The 15,129-nt window shown below is 34.2% G+C and overlaps 1 protein-coding gene and 1 long non-coding RNA gene across 3 annotated transcripts in view; one reads left to right on the top strand and one right to left on the bottom strand.

Moving 5' to 3' along the window:
• LOC114576831 (uncharacterized) overlaps positions 1 to 15,129 on the top strand; it is a 187,376-nt gene that overhangs the window by 150,991 nt on the left and 21,256 nt on the right. The window lies entirely within an intron of this gene.
• LOC108000325 (receptor-type tyrosine-protein phosphatase kappa) overlaps positions 1 to 15,129 on the bottom strand; it is a 93,795-nt gene that overhangs the window by 63,363 nt on the left and 15,303 nt on the right. The gene's annotated exons all lie outside the window — the stretch shown is intronic.

Genomic DNA, 15,129 nt, shown 5'->3' with positions numbered 1-15,129 from the left:
GAATTCCTTCCATTAGAAGATATGGGGAAAAAATTGGTAACGGAATAGAATCTGGCTCCGCGGCCGATTTATCTTTGCAATAACACGAAAGAAAAGAAATCCAACAAGGATAAAGAAAGGATCTTCCTTTGAAACTTTTTTCTCTCTTCTTTCCCCGTGATGGATTCCAATGAATGGATAGATACCTAACTAGAAACAGCACGCCCTTCTTTATTAAAGAGAGACAGAAGAATCGTGGATGATATTACTCGAAGGGGAAAGGTTGAAAGGAGGAAAGTCTCGAGACGATGGAAGAGTACGACGAGATAAAATTTTCAGAAAAATCTTTTCGAGGAATGCGAGAATACGAGAATATTTCATGAAAAAGAAGAAAAGAAGAGCACGAATTTCCCGTGCAAAATTACTACTCGAGAGTGGAATAAAACCAGGGATTGAACGGTCGATAAATATCGATATTGTTTTCCATTTAATTTCGATCGTGCGAAAAAAATTGGAGCGAAAATCGATCGTAGGTATTTATTAGAAACCGTCCTTCAAAAATTTATGCAAAATTTTAACGAGTGAGATTTTTAACTCTACATCTTTTATTCAACGTTTTAAAATATCCAGTAAATATTTAGCGAAAGTTTTATCGTTTTTCCCTGTTTCTCTTTATTTATTCGCGATGGTTTAACCTTAAGATGAATAAATTAGTAACGAGTTTTGTTGAAAGAAAGGAATATAAAAATAAAAAGAGCATAGGCGAGAATGAAAAAAGGACAAGGAATTCATAAAAAAAGAACAGTAGAATTTCAAGAAGGATGGGCGCAGGAATAAATAAGGATAGAGATAGAGGACGTATATAAAAGATAACAATGGGCCAAGAAAATTTAAGAGAAAACACTGTCTCCACCCATACGCTACGTACGTACGCTTGAAAGTACTTCCAAAAATACTTCTTATTACTTCCAAGAGTACATAAAGAAGAGGGAGAAATTCTTGAGAGAGAAAATAAAAAAAAAAAAAACCTTGAAACAATAAAGCTGTCTAGAGAAATCTGTAAATGGAATGAGTTTCGAGAAAAGAAATGGAAAAGATGCGTATATAAGATCCGTATATTGTTACAAATGTATCTTTATTATATTATTTTATCAAAATAAAATTATCCCCAGATTCTTGTCCCGAATATATGGCGGATGGTTTTCGTTTCATTCCGTGATTTTTGGTCGGTGGAGTTTTAATTGGAACGGGACATGGGGAATTAAAGTTGTCGAAAAATATGTTTGATTTGAATGCATATGTCGACTAGCTTTTTTTTTTTTTTTTAATTATTTCTCTTTTCCATACAGTCTATAATTTACCTAGCTTTTTAAAATGTAAAACCAAAAAAGATTAACATCTAGCAAATGTTTCAGATTTTTTTTTTTTAATCATAGTTTCTTATCTCTATAAAAATACCATCGATCAATTAACGATAATTTTCTTATTTGTGCACGAAAAGAATTTTTCTCCGTTCTCGATGATAAAAGAAATGACTATCAAAGCCTTTTTACTTTCCATTTATACAAAAATTTCGCCCGTTTATCCCGTTAAATAAGAAACTTTGATTGAATATTCACGCGGGCAAAGGTAAAAACGGCTGATGCCCCCCCTGGTGTCTCCCCTTCGTTCCAGGGAAAATCGACTCGAACTCGAAGAGGAATCCCATTTTAAAATGGAAGAAGAATTGAAGTGGGGGGATGGAAAAATTCCGGAAGCAAAAGGGGTAAAGTTAGATAAGATCTTTGAAAGCGAGGAACGAAAGAATTGCTCTTGGTCTTCGAATTTAACGAGTTTTTGTACACCCGCAGCCTCTCGTTCCAAAGCGAGGCTCCATCACCCATTGTCCCTTTCGAATTCTCGTTTATTAATCGCCTTCTCTTTCGCGCTACCCTCCCTCTGAGTAGGGGTGTATACTTGCAGTGTGAAAAGTCAGAGTTTAGAGGAAGGAAAATTGATGAAATTGCATCGAAATTCCATCCGTTTAATTTTATTTACCTTCGCGAACCAATGAATTTTAAATCGAAACAATTCTTTTCGCGACACAATTAAAATGCGTTACGACAATACTGTTTCTTCTCTCTTTTTAGAAGAATTATTCTTCACGATAATTTAACAACGTGATTTTTTTTTAACAACGATAGCCTTTCCCCACGACAATGAAATACAATTTTTCCATGAAATATGATTGTACATACGATTGAATTATATATATATACGATATAAGAGAAGAGGAAAGGGAAAAAGTTTCGGGATGCTCGATCTCGCGTTCAATGGTTCGAAAACGTGACACGAAGCCCCTTCTGCTTCCTTAATCGAGGAGTTTCGAACGAATCAAAGAAATTAGTTACGAGGTTTCCTCGGCAAAGTTTTCAATGTTCCAGATCGAAGATTCTGCGGGGAATTGCGAAGCGTTGCTCGAAAGTCGGGTTCGTGAAAGATATAGAACGGACGTGTCTCGTGATGAACCCGAAAGTCGACTCGAAGAGGAATTCCTTTTTAAAATGGGAGAAGAATCGAAGTAACGTGGGGATGCTTTGAATTATTGAATTAAATTTTTACAAATTCTCGAAGTAAATTTTAATTTTAATTTTCGTCGCAAGAGATAACTCTCGAATATTCGTCCCTGCTCCTCAAATATCGCGAAATATACAAAGTTGAGCGCGTCTTCCCAATTATTCGCAATATTATAATTCCACGACTTCTAACCAACTTTTCCAACAAATTAATCAACACCCTCGAAGTTACACTCGAATATAATCCTCCTCCCTTCTCTCCCTTTAAAATACGAGATTTTTAATTAACACGGAAAATGCACGAATCACGAACATCGACGAAACACATTTTAATTGTTCGCAATCAACAAGGAGAGATTTCTAATTTACGTGGTAGCGGCGCACGAATCCAATCCGAGTTTTTCCACGCGAAACCCTTTATTCGATCCCTGCCAGGAAAACGGAATTTTTCAACTTTCACGAGGGGGGAGAGAGAGAGGAGGGATATCAACGTTTCCTTTCACGCGTTTCACGGGAAACGAGCGATGTTGTCGAATATCGGTCTTCTCTAAAATCTTTCTTTCTTTGGTTTCACGATTAAAGGAGCGATGTTAATTAATTTAACGATAGGATGGTAAATAAGGAGCAGGAGGGAAGAGAGAGGAAATTTTCTTCGTATTTGTGAGCAGAAGGGAAACGTAATCCACTTTGAATTAAAAAATAAGAGGAATGGAGAAGTGAAAAAATTGTAATTGTACAGATAACGTATTATAATTTCGGAATATTTAATTGTTCGGATAACGCGGTATGATTAATCACGTGGTGACTGAATCGTGAGTTGATCGAGTTAGTAATTTTGATGAGAGAGAATGAGAAAAACTTTGAACTTGAAAATAGAAAGTAAATTTTATCTATCGACTTCTATTTTAATGCGAGTCAAGAAGAGTTAAATTGCCTTAATAGCAAAGAAAAGAGAAACGACAACTCTTTCGTCGAAATGAAACCAATTAATCAATCATACTCCTGAACAGTCCCTTCGAGTTTTAATTTAAGAATAAAGAAACCAAGCATCTAACTTGTATCACGTTATGAAAACACGTTAAAAATCGAAGCTAACGCAAGAAGAAATTTTATCGTGAAACAACAATATGATAATAAATGTAACAAAGAAAAGGAAAAAGGGAAACGAGCGAATCTTAATTTCCTCAGATCCAAATAACCTTTATAACAATGCCCCTCTCGAAGGAATCTGGCAACACGATTTTCCCGGGCACTTGTTCAACAACGGCAGTGCGCGAACGTTTCAAAATTATTGCCGAAAATAAAATAGTTGACCCAGTGCCCGAGCCCCCTATTCTCTCCTCTTCGTCCGCGTCAAGTTTTTCGTGTCACTGGTACGAACACGCGTTTTCTGTATTCGATGACACGGAATTAAATTGGAGAATTAGATTGGAGAAAAGGAATGACAATTTTAACCCCCTTTTTTCGCTTGTGAATTTATTTTTACGAGGCTTTTCCCTTCAGGGTCCTCAGAAACGTGCCACTCGTTTCTTCTTCTTCTTCTTCTTCGTCTTCGTCTTCGTCTTCTTCTCGCATTGATCTTGACACGAATACGGCATCGTTGTACCTTGTTCGACTGGCGTGTCACGATTAAAATAAAACGGCGGGGAACACCTCAACCGCTTGACTCATCGTCACCGTTTCCCTCCGATTGTGTCGTGCGAATTGTTTTTCCAATTTCGTTTTCTTTTTTTCTTTTAAGATTTGGATCATGGTTTAGAAGTTTGTTTGTTGTGATTTCTCTGACGAATTTGGAATATTCGATTCTTTTTCTCCCTATGTCAATTTAGCTTGATAGATTGTATTAAAAGATTTTCTTCTTTTACCGTAAATATGTTCGAAGAAGGAAAAGAAACACGCGAGTCGAAATTTTTCTCAAAAATGCAACGATTTCAAATACTAATATTCGCAAAAATTAAAAAACGGAAGAATCTTTTCCTTTTAAAAAATTGGCAAATAAATAAATATCAATCCGAAACATAGGGTATATTGTTATACAATTTTCTTCCAAACGAAGTTTTTAATAAAATTTTACAGATATTGTAACCGATAAATCCGTTCTGCTTCGTGTATTTACGAAAATATCCGAAATATCGTTTAAAAACTATCTTGCACCACCCCCGTCGAGTTGAAAATGGTACAAGAAATGCGGAGAATATGTCACGTCGCCTTACGTTCGTGCAACCCCTTCCTCGTAACATTTTCCCCGCCATTGGTGTCACAGACACGGAAACAAAGAGGCAAGCTTGAATTTACACTTACATCCCGCCCTTCCTGATCAATTTTAAACGATGGACCCACAAATTAATATTAGTTTCCGCCTCGTGCAATCTTGTTATATATATATGATTAAAAGTTGGGAAGAAAAAAGCAAGAAAAAGCAAAATTCGTGTATAAGGATCGCGCGAAAACGTGTCTCGGTTTTGTTAAGAGTGCCTCGTTTATTAATTATCCCACCCTTAAGGATTAAGGAAAGCGGCTCGTGGATATTTAAGTTTTAATCCTTTGAGTTAAATTGAAAATTATTATTGTTGTTTTTTTCTTTTTTACAGGTGGATGGATAATATTCGAGAATATTATAATAAATTTTGAAAGAAAATTTTTGAAATATTCTCCAAGTAAAATGCAGTGTTACAATTGTAGATGATAATTTTTATAACTCTTTTTTGAGTAAACTTACTCGATCTCCTTACAAGATAAAGAATGATCCCAAAATCTTTTAAGGTAACACTTGTTTCGAACAATTTTTTTTCAGTGATTTTTCAGAGATGAAATAATTTATCTTGAAGGGTTTTGATCGTATATAAATTATTGGGGATAATCTGTAAATAAAAACATAAATATTTCTCACGACTTTTCCACCATCCGATTAAATTACACGAAATCATATTATCCTCGAAAACGTTCGAACACTTTTTTCACGGTGTGCAATTATAATTGGATTAAAATGAGATATCTCGTGAAAAAAAAAATTTCCATGAAAGAAGAAGAAGAAGAAAAAAAAAGCATCATTAGTCGAGGAAACCGTTTGCGAATAAATTTTTTTCCAGCTTCCTGAATCGAAAAGTATTTCATTATGAAGAGGTACACGTGCACGCAGAAATTAAAGTTTGCTCAATTGCTTTACAGCTCGAACGGTACTCTCCTCCTCCGTGTCTACGCTCCATCCGCGAACTGTTTTTCTTCTTTTTCCTTGCCCCGATGAAACGAAACTCGAGAGGATCGTACGAGAAAAACGAGTACACGAATTCGTAAATAACCGAACGTTTGATGATATGCGAGAACACGAGAAATTAAAATTTATTCGGAGCAATAATTGGAAAAGGGGAATTGTCTGGCAGTAAACAACGAAGCAATGTTTTTTATTCTTTATATAAAATTGTTCGTTTAATTCAACTTTTCAAATGGAGTAACAATTATTCTCGAAAAATTGCCCGGATTTTTCTAATCATAAGTTTCGATAAAGTTTAAAGAGTTATTTTAATCCCACGATAAAAATATGAAAAAATCGGGGAACAGAAATTAAACGTTAATTAGAGAATGCAAGGGATAAACGTTTCGTTCAACGAATGTAACACAAAGGAATCGAAATTTCATACGAACGTTTCGGGTGATTCGCTTTAATCGTACATTGAATCGAATCGGGTTGTAACAATGGGGTGAGAATTAATGGGCGATCGAAGAAAAATCGTGGAGGATCGACGCGATGTATAATATATTCCAAACGTAAAAAAAAAAATAAATACGGAATTCGAAGATAGAAATAAGAAGTCGTAATTCCTGGCAAAATTAAGGACGGACACAAATTTCCAAAATAAATAAAACGTCGCGTAAAATGGAAATATCTGCTCTAGATTTGAAACGTGGCAAACATTTGTATACGCATTTGCGTGTGTATGTGTGTATATTTGGGAGGGAATGAATGAATAAATGAATGGAAAAAAAGAAAGGAATTAAAAGGCAACAAAATATCGATCGTGATGAATTCGCACGATTTTTACACGTTGCGAGGGCACACGTACGACACCATTACCTCCCTCGTCCATTTCCGGTGCATAAACGGTTCGATCGGAATTCATCATTTATCCCACGGCACGAAATCTATCGAAATTTTTCTCGCATGCGGCGACCTTCGATAAATCAGCATCGACGTTAGCGATCGAATATCAATGTGATTTAAATATTATAAAAATTTGGAATTATTTTCAAGATTGAAAATATATTGAAAAAAATAATCTCGATTAGATTTTTAAGTTGGATGAAAATTTAAAATTTCATTCGTGTATCGAAAAATTCGAGAAGTATGTGATTTTTCGATTGTGAAAAATTATTGGAACAAGAGTTCTTAAATGTTTAATTTTTAATTTAAGGAAACAGGGATCGAATCGATAGTATTGCGATACAGAGATTTAATATTAAAATAAAATGTGTATATATAAAAGAATATAATTATAATTGAAAAATTTTCAAATAAATTAATTTAAATTATAGATATTGAACGCACGAGAGATATATTTTATGTATAATTAATTAATACAAATCTTTTTCGTCTAGTTAACATTTTAATCCACCATTCGTAGTTGCATACTTGTAATTTAAATAATAATAATACACAATATAATTCATATTGAATTGTACTTTTTTGTACACACAGATAGAAAGGAAAATAATTCAACAATGATTATAAAGGCGTGAAGGCGAGGAGTGTAGGAGGGAAAAGGAGAGGCAACTTCAAGAATAGAAATTGAAGCCCAAGTGGATTAACCCGGATACCGACCAGACACATCCATCGTTCGTTGCTATTCAAAATAAACCTTGGACCGACGATAGGATGAAACTGCGATCCATTTAAAAGAATTTACACATCTCACCTAGCGGAAAAAGAAACGTTATTGCCCGTATGATTCTGATAAATTAACACTGCAATTCTCTCACGCGTTTTCAAATTGTTCAACTCTTCAAGAGACCACAAAGAAATGGAATTTCCTTTCTTTCTTTCTTTCTTTTTTTTTTTTTGATCAAAAATTCTTTTAGGTATTCTTGATCAAATTTTTTTCCAATTATTTACTTAATTATCTGTCTCTATACATAACGAAGAGAAATTTAAAAATTAAAATTTAAAAAAAATTTTTAAAAATGTACGTTTTAAATATCAAACTTTGCCAATTAAAAATAAGGGATAATCTTTCGAGAAAATATTTCATGATTCCCCAGCTTGGGAATGACAAACCACACCGTCGGGAAACGGTGTATTAAACAAATTAAAATTTTTTTCCCCGCTAACAAAATATTCTCGATCGAGAAGTATGGTGGAACAAATTCAGAGAATTTCCATTTTTGCATAACGTGATGAATATTAATATGAAAGATCGAAAACTGTCGTAATAATCCATTAAGTCAATTTTCACGAGATGTGGACGAAAAGTGACACGTTAATGTGACTTTTGCACGAGAAGACTGTATGCTCGTACAATTTTTATTTAAACTACGATATTTTCTGCAAAAGTCTTATCTGGATCGTCTTAGATTATCTTTCTACCAATCAAATACACGTGTCTGTTCCTACAAAACGAATTTACAATTTTTTCTCGTTTCCAGAAAAAGAATTTTGAATAGAAATTAAAGTAAAGAAAAAAAATGAAACCGAACCACCTGTAGAAAATTACTTAAAATTGAACGATAATGAATAAATCGCAGAAAGGATAAACGAAAGAACGGTAGAAAATGGATAAATAGAAATACGAGAAAAGTGGCAAATTTCAAGATCCAAGAAAATTCAATTTTGCCCGTTTGAAAATTTGAAACGGCGAATATATCTGATCATTGAAATGATTTATAATTTATTAAATATTTCTCGAATATAATTTCACGAGAAAAATCTTGTCGGTATGGATCTTTATGTACGCTGTTCTGACAGCAACGAAGTTTACAATTTGCATTCTGTGCCATGACGTTGTAATCGAATCTGAATCACGTACAGCTTACGTGGAAGCTCGATCTAAAATCGGGCTCCTCGTGTGACGAAATTTTCGGAGAAACTTTCTACGTCACTGCAAATTTCCTCTTCTTCCCTTCTTTTTTTTTTTTATAAAAAAATCTACTTCGACAAAAAGAAAATTTCTTCTTTAAAAATAAATTATCAAAATGTTAATTTTCTTTGAAACAAAGGCTAACGATCGAATAGATTTTTATCATCTTAACATTTATTTACTTCGTTGATTTATATCCTTTCTTTTTCTAATTTTTCTTTTTTCCAGGATGACACTCCATCATGGCGAGACACTTCTTCACTTAAAAATTCTTTTCAACATCAATATCTTAAAAAAAAATCTCTGCTTCACGTTTATCTTGTTCGAATAATACATCAACGAGGGATTAAATTTTTAACACGAGAGACAAGAGGAAAAATTCGACATCGTTTTAAATATTAAAGTCAGTTTTCTTCCTCCCTGCGACGATGCCAAAAGTATAAAATAGGAGAAAAAAAATTTAAGATTTAAGAAGAGAGAGAATATTTCACTGGTGGTGGACGAACATATATCGGAAAAGAGAATAAAATAAAAAAAAAAAAACAGGAAGCAGTGAAACGCAAAGTAGAACGAGTAGCACTGCAAGAGAAACCGTCAATTAGGTCGTAAAATCGGGTCGCACACTGTGTGTACAATTTTTCCTTGGATAAATCATTTTCTGTTAAAAGGAACGTTACGAGAAAACACAGTGGAATCACGTTCGCAAATACGAGTGGTGGTAAATTTCGAGGAAGAAAAAGGAAAGGGAAAGATTTTTTAATTTTAGAACACCAAACATCGAGCGTGAAGAATTCCTCGTCTCTCTGTCGAAAGAAATATGCCCGGATATTCGATGATTAATTTATGCATTTCTCATTTTGTAATTTTCGAATATTGGTAAAATTTGTTTAGGAAATTAAATTCATTTTGATCGAATAATAAATTATATGGTAAGAAACTGAATTCTGGTTACTTTTTACAGTAAATTTCCAGTGGGAAGTTTTGGGAATTAATATCTAGTGACATTTAGAAATAATTATATCTAAGATTGATAAAATTTGTTTAAATCTAGAATTTTTTAATGTAAGATGTTTATTAAGATTTAGATTAGAATTTTTTATTATTAAAGATTCTTTGATAATGTTTGAGAAGATAAGATATTCTTTTTCAAAAATTCCTTAAAGAAAATTATTAACGAATTTTGATAAATTTTATATCGAAAAATTTTTCCTTTAAATGTTTCTTTCTTTTTTAAAGATTCTTAAAAATAAAAATTTTTTAAAATTTTGAAATAGAATTACTAGATGAACTTTGACACATTTTATATCAAAAGGTTTTCACTTTGTGTCATACTTGTCGCTTTTACCTTTAAAAATTCTTATTTTAAAAACCTTTCTGAAATAAAAAAAAAAAGAAGAATTCTTACAAAAATCTTGGAACAAAGTTATTGGCTTTGAGAAATTTTATATCATACTTTTAAAATCCTTAAAAACAAGAATCAAAATAATTTAGCATGCAATAATATTGAAAAATTCATTACAGAAAAATTTTAATCCTGAAAATAAAAATAAGAATTCTTAATCATTACAAACAAACCTGGATACACTTGGCATCGATTAAAATTTGCTTCGAAAAAAAAAAAAGAAAATTCTTAAAAATCCTCCAAATCTCATTCTTTCAAAAATTCTTTCAAAACTTCCTAATAAACGTGGAAAAATATGAAAGATTCATATTTCTTTTTCTTTAAGAAACGTTCAGACGTCTGAAAAGGTTCGAAAATTTCGGTTCAAAAATGTAACATGCAGAGTAATCAGAGACAATGTGCAGACACGGAATTCGAATTGAACTTTTCGTTAGAAAGTTACAATGCTAAATGTGTTTGCATCCAGCAGCTGTCTGCCACCAGAACCAGGTAACTACGTAATGCATACTGAACGGTACGTATGCATCTCGAAATGAAATACGACGTTATAAAGCACTCTGGTAGGTAGAAACAGGCGTGTCAGAAACCTAATATAGCTGTGTTCCTCTGTTCAACGAGATAATCGGTGTCGAGGGTTTCGCGCGAGGACGGTTCATACGGAAGAAGATGAAAATTGGAACTAGACGATGGAAATTTTTAAATTTCGAAAATTCCAGCTCCATTTAGATACGGATGATGACCACGTTATTTTTACCTTTCTCTCCTCTCTTTCCCTTTCGACGATAATTTTCACGTTCCATTAACACGTTTGCAAAAGAATATATCTCGATCGAGTTATATCAACACAGAGGATCATTGTTAATTACACAATTTTTAGAACAAAGGATAAAAGAATTATCATTACATCCGCGAAGAACGAATTGAGAAAATTGGAAACGTATTTTGCATGGTGGAATCAAGAATTGCACGACGATGACTGGAATATCGCGTGGATGGAGATTAACATCTCTTCGTATTACATTCAACCGGAATAATATGAAGCGATAACACCGTATTTCCCAACATCATACCACGATAACAAGCAGATATTTCACTCGTCTTCGATTTCCATCGCGGTTAAAGCCACCACCCTCCGCAATCTCGCTTTCACAAGGGGATCGGATACAGGGATCCTTGCGAGAGGACCTAACGCACACAGTTTGTATGCTTTATTGATCCGAGTACCCGATTAAATCGGGAGGGATTGGAATTGCGATTTGCGACGGTTGTCCTGATCGCCGTTTATCGTTCGCGAAAGAAGGGAAGCGGTCTCAACGATTCCCGCCAATAAATTATTAAAGAATTTGGAATCCGATTATAGGTTATTAATTTTTTTCTTCATTTGTTTGCAAGAAGAGAATAATTAAAATTTTAAAGCCAAATTGCAGATATTTTTGATGAAAAGAAGAAATAATTTCGTGTTCGTCTTCTAAAGGAAACAAATTTTAATTATCTAATTTATCGTCCAAGGTATGAAGTTTCGTAAAACTATCCCTTTGCACAACTCTCTCCTCGTGTGAATTGTTTAACGAATTTGCAACTTTAGATTCGATAAACTTCTCCAATTTCGCACTTCGCGTTTTCTTCTTCGCCCGTGCATCGAATGTTAATCGAATATCTCGCGAGAAATGCGTCGAGGCGAGGCTCACCCTCTCGAAAAATACCCTTCAATCACGTAGAAAGCCGTATATTTCCTATGCTTATCGATTTTACGAGTTTGTTTATACGTGGACAAGAAAGTTTCCAAAAGCCGCGCTGATTAAGCTCGCCTCGATTTTTCAACGTGGGCCGACAACAAAAGTGATAAAACGCAAAACTTATGCCCTGGCTTAACTCATTCGATCCGCTAATCTCCGAATTCCGTTCCACGCCGCCCGTCCACCCACTCGTTTTCTATTATTCACTCGCATTGTTGGATATTCTGGGTAATCCCGTTTACTTGGAAATCGCGACGATTTTTCAGCGAGGCGATGCCGGATCGCCACAAGATTCCATGAAATTTGCAACGATGAAATTCGGGGATGAGACGAATAATAACAAATTGATATATCATTGTTATACATTTTTCATCCCCAATTTTTCACGCTCGAAAATTGGGTCACGATTATTTTCGACTGCGAAAAATGGAAAATTTCTTGAGAAAAAGTCACCCGTCTATTCTTCGCTGTATTTAAAATTGGATTGGAGAAAACTCTTTTCTTTTAATTACATTTACAGTTTTCTTACTTTCATAACCGATATTTTTGATGAAATAGAATAATCAGAAATAGAAAACGTATTATACAATTTTTCTTTTTCAGATATTCGACGACTGAAACGATTGAAATATTTTAATGATTAAAGACCATTAAATAGACCTCATCCTTCTCTCTCAAGCTCGAGTAATAAAAAAATAAATGAACAAACGAAAGAAGAATAACAAGAAGAAGTTTAATTCGCTTTGAAAAATCTCGCCCAGTTTCGTGTTACGTTGAAATTCGCGCGAGAAAGTAAGATTCCTCTCGAAAAAAGCGTAGCAAGAGGGAAAGATATCTCTCGTAAAATCCTCTTTGCTCCATCTAATCCAAAATAAAAAAAGAGAGAAAAAAAAGAATCCTAGGAAGGCGTTTCCTATTTGTAACGACGTTATCCTCCGATATCCACCATTCTCCAGCTATCTGGTGTATCGGTTAAGGCTTAAGAATAAATTTAAGAGCTTTGGATTCGCTGTAAAATATCGCCAAACGGATATTTATTGCGGCTACGTTCATCGAGTTAATAACGAGAGGGATAAAAAAAAATCGAAGCTTCTCCCATTCCTCCTCTCATTCGTTGCATTTTCTTTTGTTTTCTTTTTTTTTTCAATTATCATCATCAATGCTAACAATCACTAAGAGATTTGAAGCAAAATGAAGAAGGAATGAGAGCGATAAAAATTAACGACGTTGAAGGAAGAGGGAAGAGAGGTAATTACGTTTCAAATCGATTTCTTTCTCTATCCGCAATAAGCAAAATTTTCGTCCCGGATAGTTGTCAAAGATTTACACGCGAGACGAACCAGGAGAAATAAAAAAAAAATTCAACTCGAAGATATTTCTCGAAAGAGGAGAGAGATAATTCGATAATTTTCGCCTCTCCTTCTACTTTCAGAGTTACTGAATTTCTCCACTGTTACACATCCCATAGTTGATTAACTATACATCTTCTCCCGAAAGTGAAGAGAATTTCAGAAATTAATTTACAGCGAAATAGAAAAAAAAAAGAAGAAAGAAAAACGAACTAGGAGAAATACAAATCAATGGAAAATTCGATTGATCGAAGAAGAAGACGCGATAATTCTCTCCTCCTCTTTGGATTCATCCCGAGTCGCATTTTCGCGTGGCGGCCTGAAACGTTGTACGAAATGAAACGTGAAAAAACGTGAGGGGAGAGGGGAGCTTAAAAGCATCTGAAACGCTTCGAAAAGCCCCGCTGAAGTGGCGTGCTTGATCGAATCAAGTTACGGATCTTCTTTACCCCCTCCCTCCCTCCCCCTCGACTCGACGGCCGAACAGTAACGAGGAAAAAGAAATCCCTTCTTCCTCGGAACTTTGCCGAGGCTCCTTTCTCTCCTTCTCCCCTTTTTCCGTTTCCTTTCACGCCAACAATAAATTCCCGCGTGCAACAAACGAAAGTCGTTAAGCCCTCTACGTGTACGGATACGCGCGTAGAAAATTCGTCGCCTTTTTTAAGGAATTATTCGATCGATACTCGGAGGTGATTCGAATTTTGATCGAGGGTAATAGATAATAATTTTCTTCTCGAGATTAGAGGGATTAAAAGGATTTATCGTACTTTTGATACACGCGATTGTGTATCTGGGTTGATATGGGGAGTTATTTTTTTATTAATAAGGGTGAACGTGCGCGTGGAGATTTCTTATTCCGGATGACGTAAAAAAAGAGAGTGTAAGAAAACGCGTGGAAAATTATTTCTCTTCTGCATTCGATGAAAATTTTTTATTCGTTCCACGTACGAGAGCGTATATGAGAGTATGTATTTCGAGAATTTTTCAGCTGTTTTTTTTTTAAATTCGATACCCGTCATTGGAAATCTTTTTTGGAATCGAATTTGGAAAGAGCGTTGTTGAAATTGTTTGCGTGATGTTTTTAATTTTTTTAAATTCGACCCGAATTCCACGTTTGTTTTCCGTGGAATTGTTCGATTATCTATTACGTGGATTTATCTTATGATTAGTAAAAAGAATTATCGAATCTTTATGGAAAAAATTATTGTAATTTCGCTAAATTATCGGAATCATTCACTTTTGATTAGGATAAAAATTTTCGCAAGAAGGATAGAGATTAATAAAACTTGTGTAATTTATCATCGCTCGAATAATAACACAAGAGCATAAAACGTTTATGCACGTAGATTTCGCTTTTATTATGGAAAAATGATGTTAAGCCGCCGCATGATCACGAGTCATTTCGTCATTCTTGGGACAAGTATGGCTCATAAACGCGTCGTAAAACTTTCAAACTTGTTCTATAACGAGATGTCAGCTTCCTTGAAACGAAGTAGGAAATTAAACAAAGTAATATCCCGTGGCGAAGTTGAACAAAAATAAATTAAACGCAGCGGATGCTCGAGGAATATCTATTGCGTCTTTTGAATTCCGAGAAATTAGAAAAATAATATTATTATTGAAGCAACTAACTTCCTATCTTTAAAGAATTCCATTTATATTCCATCCATAGTGGATGATGAAAATAATATGAAAATAAAAATTTATTAAGGTATTCGTAATTGACGTAAAAACGAATTTCTTCTGGAATAATATCGTCCCAAAATAAAATCCGTTTTAATATTCACTCATTGTCCATAAATTTCGATCAAAATTAACGATGAACTCTGTAATAAACCATTCAATAGTAAATCGATCCCATTTTTCCAAAGTTCAACTTCACCATCAAAATATACGATTACTATTCCCATAAACTCCTCATACAACCTTATCAATACATATCTTCCAACAACGAATCTATACTATCGCTACAAAAATCGGCAATAATAAAACCAAACTCCCGAATCAAATCACGATAAGAAACGTCTATTCACGATTCCA

The sequence above is a fragment of the Apis cerana genome, linkage group LG9 (assembly GCF_029169275.1).
Source record: "Apis cerana isolate GH-2021 linkage group LG9, AcerK_1.0, whole genome shotgun sequence".
Lineage (NCBI taxonomy): Eukaryota > Metazoa > Arthropoda > Insecta > Hymenoptera > Apidae > Apis > Apis cerana.
This window is presented reverse-complemented; position numbering and strand designations above follow the sequence as displayed.